Raw genomic sequence first — 19,278 nt, forward strand, 5'->3', positions numbered from 1 at the left:
TCTCTCTGATCACCTTCACTCCCAGACAGATCAGCCCGAGACACGGTCAGTGCAGCGACTTGGCCTTCCCTGTGTTTCCTGACACAACCTCGTGTCTCAGTTGAAGCCTGTTTACAAACCAGTTGTGATGTCAGAAGTCTCTCTGTGATGTATACGGTGAGGTCACAGTTGTTCTGTGAGGTCACACTTTGATCTGTCCAGTTCAAGTGGCCTCACTGCGATCAAACAGGGAGTAAGCCGGGGAGGACCGAAACCCTCACCTTTCTCAGGTTACAATGTGTTCATATTCCAGAATATACAAAGCAGTTCTAGACATAGACATTAGGGTGTACAGGTGATGCTCAATGACACGGAGTCAGAGACACACAGATACAGATTGAGACTGCCCTGGAGATGTCTCAGAGCTGACTCTGAGACACACACGATCTGTACGGCAGCAAATGGGGATGAATCATTTTGTTCCCTGCAGTATACTGGGCATGCTCAGTGTAGAAACCCAAAACAGCTGACTGATGATGGAGCAGTTTGAAGGGAGATGGAGGGGTGAGGCCAGGGAGGGTATGGGTCTGGGCCCACTATACAGAGAGGTGTGGGTTTCACTCCTTGTCTGTCATATCCTCTTGCCTTCACTGTCTACATCAGTCTGCAGCCTTGTCCACTGTGGCATTTCAAAATATCATCCATATAATTCCGAATTGTCTTCAGGGTTCACACCTCTACCACTCATTTAGACTGTGCTTTCCAGCTCTTTCTCTTACCCTCCAGCCATTTAGTTGTTGACACATTACTCCTCCCTTAACTAAAGGGTTCAATTTCCTTCACTTAAATCTATGTCCCGGTCCTTAATCCCCCCATCCATGGGAAATGTTCTCTTCCTGTATACCCTCCACCCATCATAGTTTTATACATCTCAGTCATGTCTCCTCTCCATCGCCTCTGCTTTAATGAAAACAATCCCAGTCTGTCCAAACTCTCTTCAGAACTAAAACTCTCCAAGCCCAGGGAAAGTCCTGGTCAATCTCCTCTGCTCCCTCTCCAATGCACTCACATCCCTTCTAGAATGTACAGAACTCTGTTGGCCAATATTTCAAGTGAGTTTGAGAACGGTCATGTCGAACCTTAGACATCGCTGGGAGCATCATGGACAGTTCTAGAGTTTTTTTTAGATTAGATTAGATTTAGATTAGATTAGATTAGATTACTTACAGTGTGGAAACAGGCCCTTCGGCACAACAAGTCCACACCGACCCGCCGAAGTGCAACCCACCCCTACATTTATCCCTTAACTAACACTACGGACAATTTAGCATGGCCAATTCACCTGACCTGCACATCTTTGGACTGTGGGAGGAAACCGGAGCACCCGGAGGAAACCCACGCAGACACGGGGAGAACGTGCAAACTCCACACAGTCAGTCGCCTTAGTCGGGAATTGAACCCGGGTCTCAGGCGCTGTGAGGCAGCAGTGCTAACCACTGTGCCACCGTGCCGCCCACCAGTGTTCTGTTCTGGATGGAATTCGATTGGTCAGAATGTTGATCTTTACACAAAACACACTTAATTCTTACACCACAATTAAAATGCAAACAATGAAAAAAAACACAACTTGAACCTGTTGGAATACAGAACAAAACAATATATTATTTAATTCTACCCATCAACTGTTCCAATACAGCCACATCCTATAAACAGACCCTTAGTAAAGGCAAATTCAGCAAAACTGATTTCCCTCACTTACCATCTCCTCCAATCCAAAAGATGGGAACACCAAAACAAACAATCTCACAGCAGGGAGAGAGTTCAAGCTTATTTCCTACAGCAGAGAGAGGTGGCAGCTGTGACTAATCGCTTCAACACCAAATAATGCAACTTCAGTTACTGAAAGCAGCACTGAGCCCCTGGATCGGTGAGAGCCAGACTCCACTTCCTCATGCTGCTTTGGTCGTAATTTAAGAAAACCCAAAGTTATTTACTCTGCTTTCCATGGAACATACACCTTGGCACCAGGTTGATAACATCCCTCATCAAGAGAAACAGAACACATCCTCCTTAAAGGGACAAGGTATCAGTCTGCTCTCCTTGGAGTCAGTGACACAGACTCAGTGGGGTCAGCCTTCCCTCCCTGGGGTCAGTGATACAGACACAGTGGGGGTCAGCCTTCCTTCCCTGGGGTCAGTGATACAGACACAGTGGGGGTCAGCCTTCCTTCCCTGGGGTCAGTGATACAGACACAGTGGGGGTCAGCCTTCCTTCCCTGGGGTCAGTGATACAGACACAGTGGGGTCAGCCTTCCCTCCCTGGGGTCAGTGACACAGACACAGTGGGGTCAGCCTTCCCTCCCTGGGGTCAGTGATACAGACACAGTGGGGCCAGCCTTCCCTCCCTGGGGTTAGTGACACAGACACAGTGGGGTCAGCCTTCCCACTCTGGGGTCAGTGACAGAGACACAGTGGGGTCAGTCTGCTCTCCCCTGGGTCAGTGACAGAGACACAGTGAGGTCAGTTTGCTTTCCCCTGGGTCAGTGACACAGACACACTGGGGTCAGTCTGCTCTCCCCTGGGTCAGTGACACAAATAAAATGGGGTCAGTCTGCTCTCCCCTGGGTCAGTGACACAGACACACTGGGGTCAGTCTGCTCCCCCCTGGATCAGTGACACAGATAAAATGGGGTCAGTCTGCTCTCCCCTGGGTCAGTGACACAGACATACTGGGGTCAGTCTGCTCTCCCCTGGGTCAGTGACAGGGACACAGTGAGGTCAGTCTGCTCTCCCTGGGTCAGTGACACAGACACAGTGAGGTCAGTCTGCTCTCCCCTGGGTCAGTGACACAAATACAATGGGGTCAGTCTCTTCTCCCCTGGGTCAGTGACACAGACACACTGGGGTCAGTCTGCTCTCCCCTTGGTCAGTGACACAGACACACTGGGGTCAGTTTGCTCTCCCCTGGGTCAGTGACACAGATAAAATGGGGTCAGTCTGCTCTCCCCTGGGTCAGTGACACAGACACACTGGGGTCAGTCTGCTCTCCCCTGGGTCAGTGACAGGGACACAGTGTGGTCAGTCTGCTCCCCCTGGGTCAGTGACACAGACACAGTGGGGTCAGTCTGCTCCCCCTGGGTTAGTGACACAGACACACTGGGGTTAGTCTGCTCTCCCCTGGGTCAGTGACAGAGACACAGTGGGGTCAGTCTGCTCCCCCTGGGTCAGTGACAGAGACACAGTGGGGTCAGTCTGCTCTCCCCTAGGTCAGTGGCACAGACACAGTGGGGTCAGTCTGCTCTCCCCTGGGTCAGTGACACAGACACAGTGGGGTCAGTCTGCTCCCCCTGGGTTAGTGACACAGACACACTGGGGTTAGTCTGCTCTCCCCTGGGTCAGTGACAGAGACACAGTGGGGTCAGTCTGCTCCCCCTGGGTCAGTGACAGAGACACAGTGGGGTCAGTCTGCTCTCCCCTAGGTCAGTGGCACAGACACAGTGGGGTCAGTCTGCTCTCCCCTGGGTCAGTGACACAGACACACTGGGGTCAGTCTGCTCCCCCCTGGGTCAGTGACAGGGACACAGTGTGGTCAGTCTGCTCTCCCCTGGGTCAGTGACAGAGACACAGTGGGGTCAGTCTGCTCCCCCTGGATTAGTGACACAGACACACTGGGGTCAGTCTGCTCTCCCCTGGGTCAGTGACAGAGACACAGTGGGGTCAGTTTGCTCCCCCTGGGTCAGTGACACAGACACAGTGGGGTCAGTCTGCTCCCCCTGGGTCAGTGACAGAGACACAGTGGGGTCAGTCTGTTCCCCCTCTGTCAGTGACAGAGACACAGTGGGGTCAGTCTGCTCTCCCCTAGGTCAGTGACACAGACACAGTGGGGTCAGTCTGCTCTCCACTGGATCACTTCCATCTAGAAGGACAAGGGCAGCAGATACATGGTAACACCACCCCCTGCAAGTTCCCCTCCAAACCACTCACAATCCTGACTTGGAAACATATCACCGTTCCTTCAGTGTCATTGGGTCAAAGTCCTGGAACTCCCTCCCTAAGGGGCACATTGTGGGTTTACCTACATCACATGGAGTGCAGCGAGTTAAAGAAGACAGCTCACCATCACCTTCTCAAGGCGCAACTAGGGACGGACAAAAAACACTGGCCCATCCAGTGCTGCCTATATCCCATGGGTCAATGAAAAATATCATTCCACGGTCTGGGAACAATGTGACCATCCCTTTGGCTTCAATGAAGAGTTTTATTTATTCAGAAGGTAATGAATTTGTGTAGCCAGAGGTTTTACTGTGTTACTGATCTTCCCTCTGAACATAGACAGCGTTGCTGCATAAATAAATCTGTTTGTACAACAACGTAACCTCTGCAGCATGTAACCAACAACACTGAACACTAACAGAAACGGTGGGTAATCATCAGGATTGATGCCTCGAATGACATAATCTCAGAAATCTACAACATTGATGAAGCACGGGAGGGTGAAGCTCCCAGAGATGGTGAAGAGCAGAATCACAGCCTTCATTCTGCTCTCCATCTCTGGGTCTCTGCGGGTCTCTCCTTTGCTCTCACCCTTCAGCCTTTTAGTGATCAACTGGTCGCTAAAATAGAACATCACACATTACAGCACAGTACAGGCCCTTCGGCCCTCGATGTTGCACCGACCTGTGGAACAATCTGAAGCCCATCGATCCGACACTATTCCATTTTCATCCATATGTTTATCCAATCACCATTCAAATGCTCTTAAAGTTGACTAGTCTTTAACTGTTGTAGACAGGGCGTTCCATACCCCAACTACTCTGACATCTGTCCTGTATCTATCACGCCTCAATTTAAAGCTATGTCCCCTCGTGCAAGCCATCACCATCCGAGGAAATAGGCTCTCACTGTCCACCCTATCGAACCCCCTGATTATCTTGTATGTCTCAATTAAGTCACCTCTCAGCCTTCTCTCTAGGATTGTGACAGAGGGATACCGAAGGAATTGCACAATTCAAAAGGCTGTTCTGTCTTGGAGAGAGGGAGAGAGACAACTGATGGTGAGTTTAACCAAAGTACCACCTCACCTCTCTATATCTCACACCAGCCATCCAGCCAACTGTGCTAACTGAGCCCCTGCAGCAGTGAGGGCTGGACGGCTGGTTTGTGATTTGGAGTGACACCAACATCCAATATTGGATTTGGTGCTTGGCAACGAACCTGGCCAGGTGTCAGATCTCTCAGTGGGAAAGCATTTTGGTGATAATGATCATAACTCCATGACCTTCACTGTACTCATGGAGAGGGTTAGGAGCAGATGGTCTGGGAAAGTATTTAATTGGGGGAGGGGGAATTACAATGCTATCAGGCAGGAACTGGAGCATCGAAATTGGAACAGATGTTCTCAGGGAAATGCTGAAAAGAAATGTGGAGGTTGTTTAGGAAGCACTTGCTGATAGTCCTGGACAGGTTTGTCCCACTGAGGTAAGGAAGGGATGGGAGGTTGAAAGAACCTTGGGTGACAAGGGATGTGGAACATCTAGTCAAGAGGAAGAAGGAAGCTTACTTAAGGTTGAGGAGGCAAGCATCAGACAGGGCTCTAGAGGGTTACAAGGTAGCTGGGAAGGTACTGAAGAATAGACTTAGGAGAGCTAGGAGGGTGCATGTAAAGGCTTTAGGAGGCAGGATGAAGGAAAACCCTAAGGCGTTCTACACTGATGTGAGGAACAAGAGGATGGTCAGAGTGAGGGTAGGGCCAATCAGGGACAGTGGAGGGAACTTGTGCCTGGAGTCGGAGGAGGAGGTAGTGTTGGTCCTCAATGAATACTTTGCTTCATTATTCACTACTGAAAGGGAACTTGATGTTTGTGAAGACAGAATGACACAGGCTGACATGCTCAAACAGGTTGGTGTTAAAAAGGAGGGTGCGCTGAAAGTTTTAAGGATAGCTAACTCCCCCCGGCAGGAAGGAATATACGCAAGGTTACTACAGGAAGTGAGGGAAGAGATTGCTGTGCCTTTGATGATGATCTTTGTGTCCTCATTGTCCACTGGAGTAGTGCCAAATAATTGGAGGGTGGCAAATATTATTCCCTTATTCATGATAGGGAATAGGGTAATCTTAGGAATTACAGACCAGTCAGTTTTACTTCTGTGTTGGGCAAATTATTGGAGAGGATTCTGAGACACAGGATTTATGATTAATTGGAAAACCATAGCTTGGTTAGAGATAGTCAGCATGGCTTTGTGAGGGGCAGGTCATGCCTCACAAACCTTATTGAATCCTTTGAAGATGTGATAAAATGCACTGAGGAAGGTAGAGCAGTGGATGTGGTGCACATGGATTTTAGCAAGGCATTTGATAAGGTTCCCCATGGGATGGTCATTCAGAAAGTAAGGAGGCATGGGATACTGGGAAATTTGGCTGTCTGGACACAGAGTAGGCTCATCCATAGAAGACAGAGGCTGGTAGTAGATGGGAAGTATTCAGCCTGGAGCTTGGTGACCAGTGATGTTCTGCAGGGATGGTTCTGGGACCTCTGCTCTCTGTGTATTTTTATAAATGACCTGCATGAGGAAGTGGAAGGTTGGGTTAGTAAGTTTGCCAATGACATGAAGGTTGGTGGAGTGGTGGATAGTGTGGAGGACTGCTCTAGGTTGCAACGGAACATTGACAGGATGCAGAACTGGGCTGATAAGTGTCAGATGGAGTTCAACCTCGAAAAGCATGAAGTGATTCATTTTGGAAGGTCAAATTGAAATGCAGAATGCAGGGTTAAAGGCAGCATTCTTGGCAGTGTGGAGGAACAGAGGGACCTTGGGGTCCATGCCCTATTGATCCCTCAAAGTCACCCAGCGCCCCCCAAATTTGTTGAGGCAACTTATAGCGTGTTTGCTTTCATTAGCAGAGGGATGGAGTCTAAGAGCTGCGAGGTTATGCTGCAGCTCTATAGAGCCCCGCTGAGACCACACTTGGATTATTGTGTTCAGTTCTGGTTGCCTCAATATCGGAAGGGTGTGGGAGCTTTAGAGAGGGCGCTGCCTGGACTGGAGGGCATGTCTTATGAAGAAAGATTGAGGGAGCGAGGGTATTTCTCACTGGATGAAGAAGGATGAGAGCTGACATGATGTAGGTGTACAAGGTGATGAGAGACACAGATCGAGGGAATAGATAAAGATTTTTTCCCTGGGCGAAAATGGTCATCATGAGGGGGTTATCATTTTAAAGTGATTAGAGGAACTTTTAGGGGAGATGTCAGATGTAGGTTCGTAACACAGACAGTGGTGGGTGTGTGGAATTCACTACCAGCAGTGGTAGCAGAGTCAGATAGATTAGGAACAATTAGAACATAGAACATAAACATGACAGCGCAGTACAGACTTCGGCCCTTGAAGTTGTGCCGACCTGTGTAACTAATCTGAAGCCCATTTATCCTACACTATTCCATTTTTATCCATATGATTATCCAATGACCATTTAAATGCCCTGAAAATCGGTGTCTACTACAGTTGCAGGCTGTGTGTTCTCTGCCCCGACTACACTCTGTGTAAAGAAACTACCTCTGACATCTGTCCTATAACTATCATCCCTCAATTTAAAGCTATGTCCCCTTGTGCCAGCCATCACCATCCAAGGAAAAAGCTATCACTATCTACCCCACCTAACTCTCTGATTATCTGTATGTCACAATTACATCATCTCTCAGCCTTCTTCTCTCGAATGAAAAGAGCCTCAACCTTATCAAACTGGGTGGCAACTTTCAGGGATCTATGTACCTGGACGCTGAGATCTCTCTGCTTATCTACACTACCAAGAATCTTACCATTAGCCCAGTACTCTGTATTCCTGTTCCTCCTTCCAAAGTGAATCACCTGACACTTTTCCACATTAAGTTCCATTTGCCACCTCTCAGCCCAGCTCTGCAGCTTATCTATGTCCCTCTGTAGACTGCAACATCCTTAAAAACTATCCACAACTCCACCGACCTTATTGTCATCCACAAATGTTCTAACCCATCCTTCTACACCCTCATCTAGGTCATTTATAAAAATGACAAACAGCAGTGGACACAAAACAAATCCTTGTGATACACCACTAGTAACGAACTCCAGGGTGAACATTTCCCATCAGCCACCAGCCTCTGTCTTCTTTCAACCAACCACCGTCTGATCCAAACTGCTGAAACACCCTCAATTCCATGCCTCCGTATTTTGTGCAATTTAAGCAACTCTTGGATAGGCACATAGAGGAGAGAACAATAGAGTCAGATAAATGGTTGGCACAACATCGAGGGCTGAAGGGCCTGTACTCTGCTGTATTTTAGTATGTTCTATGTTAACAGCACAGGTTCAATCCCCACACCGGCTGAGATCATCATGAAGGTCCTACCTTCCCAACCTCACCGTTCCCCTGAGGCACGGTGACCCTCAGGTTAAACTCACGGCCCATTGTTTCTCACTAATGAGAGAGCAGCCCTATGGTCCACTGGGACTATGGCGATTTTACTGAAGGAATATATACCCAAGTCAGGATGGTGAGTGGCTTGGAAGGGAACATGCTGGTCATGGTGTTCTCATAGATCTACTGCCTTTGTCTTTAGCAAGGTAGTGGTCATAGATGTTGAAGGTGATGTCTACGGAGCATTGGTGAGTCTCTGCATTGTCAATGATGCTCAGTGGTGCCAATGAGCACCAGTGGTGGATAGACAATGTTTGTAGATGTGGTGCCGATCAAACTGGTTACTTCATCGTAAAAGAGAAAATATTGGAGAAACTCAGCAGGCCTGGTGTAACTGTGAATACAGAAAGAGAATGAATGTTTCTAGTCCGACATGACACCTCGTCAGCACTATTCTGAAGAAGGGTGATATTGGACTCAAAAGTTTAACTTTATGTATCTCTCCAAAGGTGTTGCCCGATTTGCTGAATTTCTCCAGCACTTTCTGATTTCATGTCGGAATTTGAATGTCTGCTAAATTGTGCTTTTATATGGCTGCTTGGTCATGCTCGGATCCCATTTCTTGAAGATATTTCCATCCAGGCAAGTGGGGAGTATTCCATCACACTCCTGCCGTGTGCCTTGGAGATGGTGGAGAGGCTTTTGGAGCCATGAGGTACATCCCTCACTGCAGTGTTCCTGCCCCCTGAGCTGCTCTTGTAGCCACAGTACTTACATTGTAAACCCATTTCATTTTCAGCTCAATGGGAACTCCCAGCTTGTTGATTGTGGGGGATTCAGCAACAGCAAAGCCTTGAATGTCACACGGCGTTATTTCTGTGATCTCTTCTTGGAGGTGATAATTTTTTTTACATTTGTGTGGCACGGATGTTAACTGCCATTTGACAGCCAGGCCTGGAACATAGAACATTAAACATTACAGCAAAGTACAGGCCCTTCGGCCCTCGATGTTGTGCCGACCTGTGAAACCAATCTCAAGCCCATCTGACCTACACCATTCCATGATCATCCATATGTTTATCCAATGACCATTTAAATGTTCTTAAAGTTGGCAAGTCTACTACTGTTGCAGGTGGGGCATTCCGTGCCCCGACTACTCTCTGAGTAAGGAAACTACCTCTGACAGTAAAGCTCTGTCCCTTCGTACCAGCCATCTCCATCCAAGGAAAAGGGCTCTCACTGTCCACTCTTTCTAATCCTCTGATCATCTTGCATGTCTCTATGAAGTCACCTCTCAACCTTCTTCTCTCTAACAAAAACAGCCTCAAGTCCCTCAGCATTCCGTCATAAGACCATCCTGGACCCAATATACCGGCCACCACAGCGGACAGCTGAAACTGACAACCGGAAGCGGCTGGGACAGGCCACTATAAATGCCGGAGGAAACACCACAGAAGCGCTTCATAGGAGGCTCCCAAGCACTGAGGATGTCACCTAGACAGGGGACGAAACGTTTGCAACAAAAACTTCCAGCTCGGCGAACAGAACCACAACAATCTATGTACATGGACACCGAGATCTCTCTGCTCACCACACCACTAGTAACTGAACTCCAGGATAAACATTTCCCATCACCAACCACCCTTACAGCTCACCAATTTCTGATGCAAAAAGCTAAATCACCCTCAATCCCATGTCTCCGTGCCTCCATATTTTGTGGAATAGCCTATCATGGAGACCCTTATCAAAAGCCTGACTGAAACCAATATCCATCACATTGACCACCTAATCTGCTGCTTGGTTTGTCAGGCACGAACTACCTTTCACAAAACCATGTTGACTCGCCCTAATCACCTTCATCCTTTCTGGATGATTGAAGGATGATTATAAATCTGAACTCTTATAACGTTTTCCAACACTTTATCCACAATCGAAGTAAGGCTCACTGGTCAATAATTCCCAGGGTTGTCTCTACTCCCCTTCTTGAACAAGGGAACAATTTTACTGTCCTCCAATCTTCTGGCACCATTCCTGTAGACAATGATGACATAAAGATCAAAGTCTCTGCAATCTCCTCCCTGGCTTCCCAGAGAATCCTACGATAAATCCCCTTCAACCCAGGGGACTTATCTATTTTCACACTTTCCAGAATTACTAACACTTCCTCTCATGAACCTCAATCACATCTTGTCTAATAATCTGGATCTCAGTATACTCATCGACAACATTTTTTCAGTGTGAATACGAATGCGAAATATTCATTTAGTGCCTCTTCTATCTCCTCAGACTTCTCACACAACTTCCCATTATTGTCCTTGTCTGGTCCTAATCTTATTTTAGTCATTTTTTTATTCCTGATATACTGATAGAAAGCTTTTAGGTTTTCCTTGATGCGACCTGCCAAAAATTTCTCATGTCCCCTCTTGGCCCTTCTTTGCTTTCTCTTTTGGTCCTTCCTGGCTAATTTGTAACTCTCAAGCACCTAACTGAGCCTTCATGTCTCATCTTTACATAAGCCTCCTTCTTCCTCTTAACAACAGATACAACTTCTTTACTAAACCAAGGTTCCCTCGTTCCACTACCTCCTCGCTGCCTGACAGGTACATACTTATCAACGACATGTAGTAGATGATCCTTGAAAAAGCTCCACATTTCCTTCCCATCCTATGCATCCTAAATCTTGCCAAATCACAGCATAATTACCTTTCCCCCAACTATATCACTTTCCTTGCCACATATCCCTGTCCCTTTTCATCTCTAAAGTAAACGTAACCTAATTGTGGTCACTATCACCAAAGTGCTCATCTACCTCCAAATCAAAACCTGGACAGGTTCATTATCCAGTACCAAATCCAATGAGGCCTCGCCCCTTGTTGGCCTGTCTATATACTGTGTCAGGAAATGCTCCTACACACATTGGACAAAAACTGACCCATCTAAAGTACTCGAACTACAGTGTTTCCAGTCAATATTTGGAAAGTCAAAGGCCCCATAGCAACGACCCTGTTACTTCCTCTCCTATCCAGAATCATCTTTGCAATCCTTTCCTCTACATCTCTGGAAGCCGACAGAAAACTCCCAACAGCATGACCTCTGCTTTCCTGTTTCTAACCTCAGCCCATTCTACCTCAGTGGACCAGTCCTCATCAAATGTCCTTTCTGCCACCATAACACTGTTCTTCACGAACATAGCCACACCTCCCCCTCTTTTACCACCTTCCCTGTTCTTACTGAAACATCTAAACCCCGGAACTTGTAATAACCATTCCTGTCTCTGCTCGATCCAGGTCTCTGAAATGGCCACAACATCGAAGTCCGAACCCATTGTGCAAGGTCACCCACCTTATTCTGGATGCTCCCGGCGTTGAAGTAGACACACTTGAAACCAAATTCCCGCCTGCCGCTGCATTCCTGCAACCTTTAAACCGTATTCAGGAACTCATTGTTCTCAACCTTCTGTGCACTGATGCTACAATTCAGGTTCCCATCTCCTGCTGAATTAGTTTAAACCCTCTCAAAGAGCATTAGCAAACCTGACCCCAGGTTATTGTACCTCTCTGTTTCAGGTGTAGACCATCCTGTTTGTAGGAGGCCCACCTACCCCAGAATAAGCCCCAATTATCCAGGTATCTAAATCCCTCCCTCCTGCATCATCCTTGTAGCCACATGTTCAACTGTTCTCTCTCCCTATTCCTTGCTAACATGTGGCAGAGGTAACAAACCAGAGTTGACATCTCTCTTTGTTTCAGCTCTAAACTTCCACCCTAACTCCCTGAATATCTTCTTTAAAACCCCATCCCTTTTCCTATCCAAGTCGTTGGTGCCTATGTGGACCATGAGTTGGGGCTGTTCCCCCTCCACCTCAAGGATCCCGAAAACACGATCTGAGATGTCATGAACCCTGGCACTTGGGAGGCAGCACATCAACCCTGATTCTCTCTCGTTCCTACAGAATCTCCTATCTGTCCCCTGACTGTGAAGTCCCCACTGACTAATGCTCTGCTCATCTTTCACTTCAAACAGCAAAGAGCCAAGAAAATTTACAGCCCAAGAACAGACCCTTCGGCCCTCCAAGCCTGAGCCAACTCAAACCTACTGTCTAAACCTGTCGCCCAATTCCTAAGCATCTGTATCCCTCTGCTCCCCACCTACTCGTACATCTGTCCAGTCGCATCTTAAATGAATCTAACATACCTGCCTCTCCTACCTCTGCTGGCAATGCATTCCAGACACCTACCATCTTCCGTGTAAAGTACTTGCCGTGTGTATCCCCCTTAAACTTTTCACCTTTCACCTTGAAAGCGTGACCTCTCATTACTGAATCCTTCACCCTGGGAAAAAGCTTATCTCTGTCTACCCTGTCTATACCCTTCATACCCTCAATCAGGTCCCCCCTCAATCTTTTTTTCTAATCCTTCCTTTCTGACCAACATGGACAGATTCTGTGCCAGAGACCTGTGCCCCAATGCTTACCCCTGGTAAGTTGTCCCTCCCTAGCAGTAACCAAAACAATATGCTTGTTATTGAGGGGAATGGCCACAAGGGAACTCTGCACTGTCTGCCTGTTCCTTTCTGTCTCCTGACTGTAATCTACCTTTCCCCGTACCTGAGGTATGACTACTTCCCTGTAACTCCTCTCAATTACTCCCTCAGCCTCCCGAATGATCCGAAGTTCATCCAGCTCTGGCTCCAGTTCCCTAACGCTGTTTTCGAGGAGCTGAAGTTGCCAGGATCTTGTTGCAGAGCCACATGGAGTGCTTCAGTATCTGAGGAGGGAAGAATGCTGCTGTACATTGTGTGAGTATTCGCGAACCCTCAGACCCATGACATTCTGCCTGAGGGAATGTCAGTTATACAGTCACTAAAGATAGTTAGGGCTAGGACACAATCTTGAGGACCTCCTGCTGTGAGGACCTGGAGCTTAGATGGCTGAACTCCACCAACTGCACCAATTGCTGTGGGTCTGGAATCACATGTAGCCCAGACAAGACAAGGACAGCCATAATCCCTAAAGGCCATTAGAGAACCAGATGGGTTTTAACAACAATTGACAAGGGTTTTGTGGAGAGATAAGTGAGAGGAGGTTGGGGGTGGGGAGAAAGTAGCATAGAGTACAATAGGTGAGTGGGGGAGGGGATGAAGGTGATAGGTCGGGGCGGGGGGAAGGTGGAGTGGATAGGTGGAAAAGAAGATAGGCAGGTAGGACAAGTCTTGGGGACAGTGCTGAGCTGGAAGTTCGGAACTGGGGTGAGGTGGGGGAAGGGGAAATGAGGAAACTGTTGAAGTCCACATTGATGCCCTGTGGTTGAAGTGTTCCGAGGCGGAAGATGAGGCGTTTTTCCTCCAGGCGTCTGGTGGTGAGGGAGCGGTGGTGATGGAGGCCCAGGACCTCCATGTCCTTGGCAGAGTGGGAGGGGGAGTTGAAATGTTGGGCCACGGGGTGGTGTGGTTGATTGGTGTGGGTGTCCCGGAGATGTTCCCTAAAGCGCTCTGCTAGGAGGCGTCCAGTCTCCCAAATGTAGAGGAGACTGCATCGGGAGCAACGGATACAATAAATGATATTGGTGGATGTGCAGGTAAAACTTTGATGGATGTGGAAGGCTCCTTTAGGACCTTGGAAGGAGGTTCAGCAACAAACTCATTAGTGTATAACTCCTGCTCTGATTTGTCTTTTCAAAATATACCACCTCACATTTATCTAAATTAAACTCCATCTGCCACTCCTTGGCCTATTGACTAATCTGATCAAGATCATGTGTATTTGAGGTAACCTCCAATTTTGGTGTCATCTGCAAACTTACGAACTGTATCTGCTATTTTCACATCCAAATCTTTTATGGAAATGATTAGATTCATGATTAGATTAGATTCCTTACAGTGTGGAAACAGGCCCTTCAGCCCAACAAGTCCACACCGACCCTCCGAAGAGCAACCCACCCAGACGCATTCCCCGACATTTACCCCTTCACCCAACATTACGGGCATTTTAGCGTGGCCAATTCACCTAACCTGGACATCTTTGGACTGTGGGAGGAAACCGGAGCACCCGGAGGAAACCCACGTAGACACGGGGAGAATGTGCAAACTCCACACAGACAGTTGCCTGAGGCAGGTATTGAATCCGGGTCTCTGGTGCTGTGAGGCAGCAGTGCTAACCATTGTGCCAACGTGCCACTCCAACTTGCTTCTCACTTTACTTGCTTCTCACTGATTTCTAAGGTACACCTGATCAGGTCCTGGGATTTATCTATCTTTATGCATTTTGAGATGCCCACTGTAACATGATGAAAAGCAATGGACCCAGCACTGATCCTTGTGGCACACCATGGATCACAGGCCTCCAGTCTGAAAAGCAACCCTCCATCAACAACCTCTGTCTGCTACCTTTGAGCAAGTTCTGCATCCAAATAGCTAGTTCTCCCTGCATTCCATCATCTCTAATCTTGCTAACCAGTCCACTGTGAAGACCCTTGTTGAATGCCTTACTGAAGTTCATGTAGATCACAGCCACTGCTCTGCCCTCATCAATCCTCTTCACACGCACAGAGTCATGCCGACTATCCCTAAACAGTCCTTGCCTTTCTAAATATATGTAAACCCTATCCCTTAGGATTACCTCCATCGACTTTTCCACCATCAATCAGGCTCACTGATCTATAGATCCCTGGCTTTTCCTTACCACCTTTCTTAAATAGTGGCACCCTGTTAACCAACATTCAGCCTTCCAGCGCCTCACCTGTGACTATCGATGATACAAATATCTCAGCAAGAGGCTCAGCAATCACTTTACTTGCTTCTCACTGATTTCTAGGGTACACCTGATCAGGTCCTGGGATTTATCCATCTTTATGCATTTTGAGATATCCACTGTAACATGAACATTTTTTAAGATGTCGCCATCTCTTTCCCCACATTCTATATCTTACATGACTTTCTCCATAATAAACACTGATGCAAAATATTTGTTTAGTATCTCCCCATCTCCTGTGGTCCCACACACTGGCTGCCTTGCTGATCTTTGAGGGGCACTATTCTCTCCCCAGTTAATCTTTTATCCTGAATGTATTTATTGAATCTGTTTGGATTCTCCTTACCCTGATTTGCAAGTGCTATCTCATGTTCCGTTTTTGCCTTCCTGATTCTCCTCTTAAGTATATTTCTACTGCATTTATACTCTTCTTAGGATTCACTTGTTCTCTGCTGCCTATACCTGACATATGCTTCCTTCTTTTTCTCAAATAAAACCTCAATTTCTCCCGTCATCCAGCATTCCCTGCACCTACCAGCCTTGCCTTTCACCCTAACAGGAATACATTCTCTCTGGCCTCTCATTATCTCATGTTTGAAGGCTTCCCATTGTCCAGCCCTGAGTAGCTTTGAGTGTGAGTTTAGGGATAAAAACTCGATGAAGTGAAGGGCCATCTCTATCCTGTATGATGTCATCATTCTCTGATTTTGGACTGAAAGTTCTGATTATTTTTGTCTTTGTTTTGAGAAAATGTGACCGAGTGGAAGTTCCAGCTGTTGGTGTATCAACTTCCGGTTCAGTGTTAGAGTGCTCATTCACAGAGAGAATTTCCCAAATCAGTCGTGTAACTGAATTAACAAGGAAAGCAGTGGGATAACAGTGTGCAGTGGAATAGCTCTCAAGGAGCTCGACAACATGAGATATTGAATGTCTGAATAACCTCAGCAGAATGAAGGTCATCACTGAAAAGAATACTGAAACATATTTAGATGCTGATGGGACTGATAGTGAGTGAAATATTGCAAGTATTATTGTTGAAGACAAATTGGAAATTACATTTGAGACCGAACAGGATCAGATTAATCCAGTCTTTGGGGTATTCAAATACAGACTTAAATCTCAATGCTACAACTTCATTAAAATAAACCTGTTGTCATTAATTGTTTGTTCAAAATGATATAAAAAGATATGATCACGGTTTCCCAGTGGGGATACCACACAATATAAAAAAACGTCTCTGAAACTGTGTCAGCTCAATCTCGTGGAGAATTCTCCGATTCCGACAGATTGCCAGCAGCAGGAAGGGTAAGGTTGTGTCACAAACAGCGAAATGTATCTTCTCAGGGAAATGATCGAGAGAGTGTACGAGACCATCCTCGCTGTCGTGTGTTTTCCTGGTAAATCTTGTAACAACTTAACTTATATAAACCTCTGCATTGAATCATCCTTATTTCTATCAACAACTGATAACAATATATTTCCATTTAGCAAGGCAAATCCCGATGTCAGACAAGAGTGTCCTCACTGCCTGAGTTTACAATAAATAGATCCTTAGTTCGGAGGCTCCTCAGTAATGTGCAGCATTGTGTGTTTCCCTATAATGTGCAGAATGGGTTTACACTGAGGCCACATTGATGGAGGTTGGCTGAGCACTGGCCCTGGCTGGTCTAGAAAGTGTTTCGGAAGACCACCCTCTCTCTGTGGTAGTTCACAGCCTGCTATCGGTCAGATGGGTTTTGTAACAACCCACCTCGCAGTGACACCTGGTGTTTCCCATTCCTTGATGGAAAGGGATTGTGTTGGTGGATCTTGCTCAAGCAGTTCGCTCCAAATGGGAGCCCAGATACAACAGGGCAATGGGTGGGTTCAGCAGGTCATTAGGAATGTGGAGACAATGGGGGCTGCAGATAGAATGTGGTGCTGGAAAAGGCACAGCAGGTCAGGCAGCATCTCAGGAGGAAGAGAGTCAAGGTTATTAGCAGGACTCTTCTTCAGAACAATTACAGTGACCAATGTTGCATGGATTCAGGTTTTATTTGCTGAAGGCTGTGCTGTACCATCGTGGACAGGTTGGGGGGGGGAGGGGGAGTTAGGACAAATGTTGAAGTTTTTCTGATTGTACCAGGTTGGATACTCACCACAATGTGATTGGATTCACTGCTGAATACCTTCATGGTTCAGATCATCAGGATGTTCAATCCTGTGCATGAGGGAGGGACTCAATGCCCTATCATTTGCTCATCCTAACACTGTGAAGGCCATCCATTCTGGGACACTGTGGGGTGATTCAATGCCCTGTCCTATAGATCTTACAGTGGGGATATAGAATTCTGCTGGCAAACTGAACTGTGGACACTTTTAAACCAAATACAGTAATTTTGCGATCAATGTCCATGTTCGCTGTCTCCTATTCTTTGTTTTACTGATCCCAGGTGTCTTTGTCTGAATGCTGTGGGCTTATAGGAAATGCCAGCCAGTCAGAGTAACCTGGAAAACAGATGAAATCGACTGCTGCTGAACCAAAAAACCCCTTGAGTATATGTCCGTGTTTCTGTGAGTAATCTGCTGCCCATGTTAAAAATGCAAATGTTTGTCTTAGAGAGAGTTTGCTGCTGTGGTTAAGATTCTTTAAACTTTATATAACATGGAACAACAATTATCTTTGTGTCATTACTTACAGTCTGGGTTCAGGCACAGAGAACGTTTGATCAATGACCTCAAGTCTCTTTTTCCGTTCTCTTACAGTTAGTCTTGTGGTAATTGTAATCCTCGCTCAGGGAAAATGTGGCCTTTCGATATGCAGCACTCGCTATCTGGTGGCCATGACAGTGTCAGATCTACTGTTCAATGTTTTTTATATCATTCTTGACCGATTTCAACGTTATCGTTATCCACTGTGTCTCCTGCACATCACTCCTGTTTGTACTGTTATCTTTGTTGTCAGCTGCTTGAGCATTGATTGTTCTGCATGGTTCACCGTTGCTTTTTCCTTTGATCGATTTGTTGCCATTTGTTTACATGAGATGAAAACTAAGTATTGCACAGAGAACACTGCAACCAGGGTTCTAGCAACAATCTGCATCTTCTTTTGGTTAAAGAACATTCCCAATTCCTTTGTATATAAACCTGGAAAGATGATCAACAATGTTCCATGGTACTGTTATATCAGGCCTGGTTATTATGATGACCTGCAGTGGATAGGTTTTTGATATTTTGAGACTTTTCTAACATCAATGTTCCCATTAACTTTTATTCTCTTCATCAACATTCTGACTGTCAGACATATCTTCAAGGCCATTAAGGTGTGGAAGGAACTGAGAGGTCAGAGAAAAATATAGAATGATCCAGAGGTAGAGAGCAGGAAGAATTCTGTGATTTTACTCTTTGCCAAATCTGCCAGCTTCATACTTCTCTGGTTGTTGCATATTTTATATTTCTTTAATGCCGGTTATTCCTTGGATTATGTTTCTTTGAGTCTCTTTGCTCAGATTGGATATATGCTGAGGAACTTCAGTTGCTGCACAAATGCCCTTATTTATGTGGTGACACAGAAACATTTCAGAGACCAGTTAAAGTACGCCATGACATATCCAGTTAGAACAATAATTCAATTGGTGAATCAATCCAAGTAACTGAGAGCCAACATTAGGTGCAGCAGAGATCGGAACGAGGAGTCCACGTGAGGAATGGATCGAAAGGAGAAGGAGGAGCAGCAACATGATAACACTCCTTTCCTCATGGGCAAGGAATGACTCCATCTGAGGAGCAAGATGAAAGTGTAAAGTGTTGTTTGCAACAAGCAACAATTAGTAGGAAGTGGGACAACAAAAGCAAACCCAAAAGATGAATTAGATATGCACAAAAGCGACATTGATGTCAAGTAATCTGTTCTCAGTGAGTGAAGTGGGTAGAAAAAAAAAAGAAAATGGAGTAAGGTGAGTGTTAGATGAGATGAGATCAGATTCCTCAGAGTATGGAAGCAGGCCATTTGGCCCAACAAGTCCACACTGACCCTCTGAAGAGTCACCCACCCAGACCCATTCCCCTATATTTACTGCTGACTAATGCACCTAACACTGTGGGCAATTTAGCATTACCAATTCACCTGACCCGCACATCTTTGGATTGTGGGAGGAAACTAAAGCACCCTGATGAAACCC

This window comes from Chiloscyllium plagiosum, unplaced genomic scaffold, assembly GCF_037043375.1.
Source record: "Chiloscyllium plagiosum isolate Xiang-an unplaced genomic scaffold, Cpla_swu_hap1 HiC_scaffold_21, whole genome shotgun sequence".
In the NCBI taxonomy this organism is placed as follows: Eukaryota; Metazoa; Chordata; class Chondrichthyes; order Orectolobiformes; family Hemiscylliidae; genus Chiloscyllium; species Chiloscyllium plagiosum.